Source organism: Polypterus senegalus, chromosome 17 (assembly GCF_016835505.1).
Source record: "Polypterus senegalus isolate Bchr_013 chromosome 17, ASM1683550v1, whole genome shotgun sequence".
Taxonomy (NCBI): Eukaryota; Metazoa; Chordata; class Cladistia; order Polypteriformes; family Polypteridae; genus Polypterus; species Polypterus senegalus.
Window position 1 is genome coordinate 72,090,813 of NC_053170.1, and position 6,428 is coordinate 72,097,240.

Below are 6,428 nucleotides of genomic sequence, written 5' to 3' on the forward strand. Positions count from 1 at the left end.
CAGTAAAATATGGTGGTGGTAGTGTGATGGTCTGGGGTTGTTTTGCTGCTTCAGGACCTGGAAGGCTTGCTGTGATAGATGGAACCATGAATTCTACTGTCTACCAAAAATCCTGAAGGAGAATGTCCGGCCATCTGCTCCTCAACTCAAGCTGAAGTGATCTTGGGTGCTGCAACAGGACAATGACCCAAAACACACCAGCAAATCCACCTCTGAATGGCTGAAGAAAAACAAAATGAAGACTTTGGAGTGGCCTAGTCAAAGTCCTGACCTGAATCCAATTGAGATGCTATGGCATGACCTTAAAAAGGCGGTTCATGCTAGAAAACCCTCAAATAAAGCTGAATTACAACAATTCTGCAAAGATGAGTGGGCCAAAATTCCTCCAGAGCGCTGTAAAAGACTCATTGCAAGTTATCGCAAACGCTTGATTGCAGTTATTGCTGCTAAGGGTGGCCCAACCAGTTATTAGGTTCAGGGGGCAATTACTTTTTCACACAGGGCCATGTAGGTTTGGATTTTTTTGGAATATATATATATATTTTTTTTCTATATGTATATGTATTTTCTGTTGTGTTCCTTGTGTTTTGTGGGTGGTTCCCCAAAGGGCAGGGCCACCTGTCCATCACTGTCAAGAGATTGCCCTTAGCGTTACAAAGGCTGAGGAATACCCCAGTCCCTTTCTGTTCATTAATGCATATTTGTTGATGAGTTCTCTGATGATTCATCACATCTTTTTGATTATTGACTTGCTAGGTATTAATCACTGTGCTTTTTTTATCATTCTTGGAATTTGTGAATTGGAACTTGTTTGCTCTGAATTGCCTAATTTTTGAAGATGACTACTTCTGTGTTTTTTGTGTTTCTTGGAGCTTTTTGTGTCACAGAAATGACCTGTGTTTGCCCTTTTGTTACCTGCAAGGGTTTAATAGTTCTGTCCCTAATAGTGGGCGTTTTTGAGGTATTTTAGAACTCTTTAATGTGAAGCATAACACATGGGGTAGTTGAGGGTACATATCCAGCAGCTACCAAGAAGTCTGTAGCATTACTGACCAAAGCAGAGGCCAACAGAGATGGGCTTTTGTAATGTAACAACCTTAAATCTACTTAATTCAAGTCAGGGACGCAGGGAGTTTGGGACATTGGCATTGCTTAGTGGATTTAGTGAGGCTAAGAGAAAGTCTGTTACTGTGATATATGCTATCTTCCCAGTTGCAGTTTTGAAATCTGAGTTGACTCCTTTAGCTTTGATGGGATAGTTTCCATTTAGTTGAAATGTGTATGAGGAGAGACCCACTGGCACCCATCTCCTGTCCATCTCAGTCCCACACTAATGCTGCACCCAGTTTGGAATTACTAATGAAATTAACCTACCCAGGGATGGGAGAGAAAAACTAGAATACTTAGAGGAAAATCCACACAGACACAAGAGGATAACGTAGTTTTCAGCCAGACATTGACCAAGACTCTGAGTCTTTGAGACAAATCTGCCTATCACTGTGCCACCGTGTGGTCCTTTTTAGCTATCATTTGTTTAAAGGATCTAAAGAATTTCACTTAAACTTTGATGGTACATCAGTCCATTCATTTATGAGGCAGCTCATCCAGTTCAGTGACCCAGGGTGCCAGTATCTGCCCAGCTTAAACCAACTAAGGATGGGGTGCCAGCTCATCACAGACGTTAATGATAACATTTTTTTTGGTTATTGTTGTTTTGATCAATAGCTAAAATACTCACCAATTCAACATGTAATGTGGAAGGGTAAAATCTCAAGGTTCACTGTCAAACTGCACCAGGATAAGGTGTTCAATCACCACAAATTCGGCGTAGTCTAATTTTGTACACAAGTCTGTAATTAGAGGCTGTTCTTATTTAATAATAATAATAATAATAAATACAAGAAAGAAGGCACACAGATCACACACTCTCCTTGATGAGCTATGCAGGCGTACAAATCCAATTGAAGGTGACCATCAGGAGCATATACAATAGATTTGTGCAGGAAATATACACAGTTATTTATATTAAAAAATGAAATGCACAGACATAGCAAGCTTCTTGCGGATTTTAATTGCCCTCAGTGGCTGTCCAGGAGCATGCAGGCTCAAGCTTCAGATTTATGACTTTGATTTAATATTAATTTGTGTATATTACAAAACTACATGCACCCTAAGCTCTTCAATCCTGCTCCATATAAACCACAAAAATACAAGTTTAACATTATCAAATACTGCACATAGAAAACATACATACCACAAGGTAAAAAAGTACAACTCAGCGTATATATGTATATATATATATATATATATATATATATCTATATATATATATATATATATATATATATATATATATATATATATATATATATATATATATATATATATATATATATATATATATATATATACAGTATTTATGTATATATTTTATAACTCTATCCATCTTCCAAAAATGATAACAGTAATTTGCACCTACAAGCAATGCCTGGGTTTCCGTAAATCAATTGCATGATATAATTTGGGTAAAGAAGGGCATATAAAAATAGAAGACTCTGTGCTGGTCTGGTACTAGACAGTTGAGCAGTTCTCCCATGTCAGTCACACACGCTGGGTGTAGCCCGGTGTCAGGATATCCCAGAAGGCATGTGTCACTGTAGCTAAAGTACGGTGTATGGAACAGATTGTCTAAAGTCTGCAGCACAATATGAGCACCAAAGTAGACTGTTGAGATTCTTAGGACGTTGGAATAATGGCACTCTTGACACACTCTGCCTCTCTTTTTTTTCTAGTTTCTTCTTGTCCCCTTGGGAGCAAAAGCCATGTCCAGCTACCAGATCCTTTTACTTAGTAATAACATTTTGGCACCTAAGCAAAATGAGAAACTGGTAATTCTCTTGAGCTTTGTTCTCTTTACAGATGGTTGGTGCTGATGGATGCCTTTTGCTACATACTTCTGAATGTATAGAAATATAGATTTAATAGTTACTGTAAAAAAATAAAAGCATTCAAGAGCATCCAGGGGGAGGCTACATGTTTTCCTTACTGGCAAAATATAGTTATTTGAATTAAAAATATAAAATGAAAAGTGAAAGTAAAGACTAATAAAATAAAGATGTGTCTAGCCACCGCAGGTAGTTTGCATTATGTGATGATGGGTAGATTGTCTTATAGCAGCACCATCTGAAGACCAGCTTTGATTTGAATCTATTACAGAAAATAAGGTTTACTCAGATAATTCTTATAACAAAAACCTAATAAAAATTAGGTGTGATTACATAATTCTTCTGTGACAGAAGGATTTAGGGTTGGGCTTTCTGGTGAATGTCACCCGTGACAGACACCAGTCAGCACTTTAAAGAGCCTGGAATGCTTGCAGGCTGTGTTATCAATAAAATATGTTCTCCTTTCAAGGTATGCTTTCTTCATTGACATTTTCCATTTCTTTCAACCAGCTTCATTTTATTTAAACATGAAGACAGAACTAAAGATACAGTTGAGAACCAGTAAGTTGGAAACTGCAGCAGAATGCGTGTTTCACTGACGTTAACTGTGTGCTTCATTTAGATGAGTCCTGTACCACTGGAGTCGATACCACTGAGCTCTCCGCCACTGGGACTTGTAGAACTAAGCATGATACTGACTACTCAATCCACTCTGCTTCATACTTCTGGAGTCTAATCTGGTGAAATCCATACCATTGGAGTTGCCTCTTTGTGCTGTTGGGTTATGTACTACTTGACATTGTACCAGTGGTCTCCGAACTCTTAGATTCTATACTACTTGACTTGAAATACTGTACCACTGCACTCAATATAGCTTGATTTGACTTTCACAAACTTTATACACTGTATAACCTGACTTAATACTGTGAATTCAATGATGTGCTTATTACTCATATGTTGCTATAATACAAGACTTTAATGAAGGCTACTTTTGGCCTTAAGAATGCTTAGTGTGACCTACTGAAACATTACTTTGGAATAGTCAGAGCTGGCTTACACTTCCCTTGATATTGGATACTTCAGTAGGAGATCTGCCAATCCTCCATATTCACAAGTAATTATAACAATGCTTTATAAGAGTTGCTAAGACCAAAAGAGGCCTTTATTAAGGTCTTGTTACATAAAAATACAAGACTAATAGATGCATTTTTGCAGTACCTAAGCTGAAGTGTTACCGCTATATTCTATGCAGGTGAATTTAATACTGCCAACTTCATGCCACTGTGCTTTGGACAGATAAGTCCACAGTGCCGGCCTCTATATCGCTGAAATCGATGCAGTTTGGGGAGTGTAGTGCTCGATCGACTCTGTAGCTCTGTGTTCCTGGATTTGTAGCACTGTACTCAATACTTCAGGACTCCACTCTGCTGGGCTTCATACTGTAGACCTTTATTACACTACACTGAACTTTGCGAGACTCCTTACCACTGTGTTCTGTAGCACTAGGATCTTGTCCAAGGTGCGGACTGAATATGATACTGCTGGACACTATAACATTGGGTGCAATATTACTGAAGTCTAATTTCAAGAATGTCATAATGCGGGACTCATTTCTTCTGAGTTCTTTACTTCTTGACTCAATACTACTGGAGTCTGTTTTGCTATGCTTTGGAATGCTTTACCCTACCAAGTATATACATAAGAATTCCTAAAGACTTTCCTTTGGCTGTACTTTACTAAATTATAAAGCTATTGATATTTACAGTCAGAAGACAAACTTTTCCCAATTTTGACAAATTATTTTCTTCAAAAACATTTGCTAGTGCTTCAAACTTGCTGCACTCAACTGTAACTTTTATCGGCATCATGTTGAACAAGTTCTCTGAAAAGAAACAACACCAGGAATGCAAGATTTAAGAAATCAAAGCTCAGGTCTAGGGCTTGCCAACCTTTAGTGTTGAAGAACAGAGCAAACTTTAACAGTTAATAACTAAATATTATAACCAAAGTTGTCCTTGCGCAGTGCAGGTAAAATTATATACTGATGATAAGACGACTTTGCAACTACAAAAAATTCCAAACCAAATATTACTGTTCAGAAATGTCTCAGGATTTTGGTTGTTCATTTGGCCATTACAGTTGGCCATTGTTCTCATCCCAACTAGTGTGATTCTGATTTTCAGAAATAAAGCTTATTGTAGTTTTTGAATGTCTGTCTTCTGTCATTGGAGTGAAATAATATATAGAGTTCAATATTTAAAATGTAATAATAGTTAATTGCAAATACATTTTGAACAAAAAGATAAAAAATATATTTCATGCTGAAAACTATCAGAAAGTGAGAAATAGAATGTTTTGTCCTCTAAGCGTTTATATGGCGTGAAGTTTAACCTTGTACATATTAGGCGATAACAACGGGAAGTGGAAGTTTCTCACGTTCCCACTGCTTTAAACAACAGCAACGGCAATCTGAGGTGGTGGTCAGATGTGGCAGCCTTATTTACAGAGTGGGCCAAAAATGAGTCCTAAATAACAAATATGGCCCTCTGTTCAGCTCTTCCAGGTTTTAAGATGAAACATTGAATTATAAAATAGTTACTGCTTTACCAGACGTGTAAACACTCCAAAATCACAAGAAATGTGTAACATTCTTTTTACAGTAAATATCAAGAAATGGCAAATTACATCTCACTGTGCTGCATTGTATATATTTAAAAAACTGAATGTGCTCTGTATAAAATACATCTGTTAAAAACACTGTAATTTTCTTTTCTTTTCATCTGCCAAAGCATTTAATTTTGCTCAAAATGCATTTGGTAACATTGAAAAGATGGGAGCGAAGTGAAACTCAGGGCTTTGAAATTTAAATGCCAGCCATGGGTTTTAATGCGCTCGTTTGCTTCGAAAAATGCTCAACAGTATTTTGTACTGAGAACAAAGTCAGTATTCTTGCAAGTCCACAAAGAATAAAAAATATTTCTCAAAAACATGCTACATTTTTATTTCAATCCGAGAAAAGTAAAGTAAAAAGTGTAAGTGTCAAACACTTGTAACGTGCAAATGTCTCACTTTTAAATGTCATGGGAAAGGAGAGAAGATGTGACAGTAAGACTCTTTTATAACGGGGGGTTTGCTGCCCAATGTGAATTGTTAGGCTCGGTCAACACCACACTGAACGGCACAAAGAGATAAACCTAACCACTGTCAGAATACACAGGATGAAACATCCTTTTGTCTGGGCAGCAGGACCATTCCGTTTTGAGTTGCATGCCTACATGCATTGATCTCGGCCTACACAGACAGCATTCTCTGGTCACTGCCGTAATTGATCACAGAATGTCAGGCACAGCAACCATAAAGCCAAGTGCAAATCATATCAAACCGATATCACAGATCCTATTCAACAATAACTTACACTTCTAAAGATAAAATCACGAAGAATCACCGGAAAGAAAAAAGGAAGTGACCTTAAATGATGAAGCA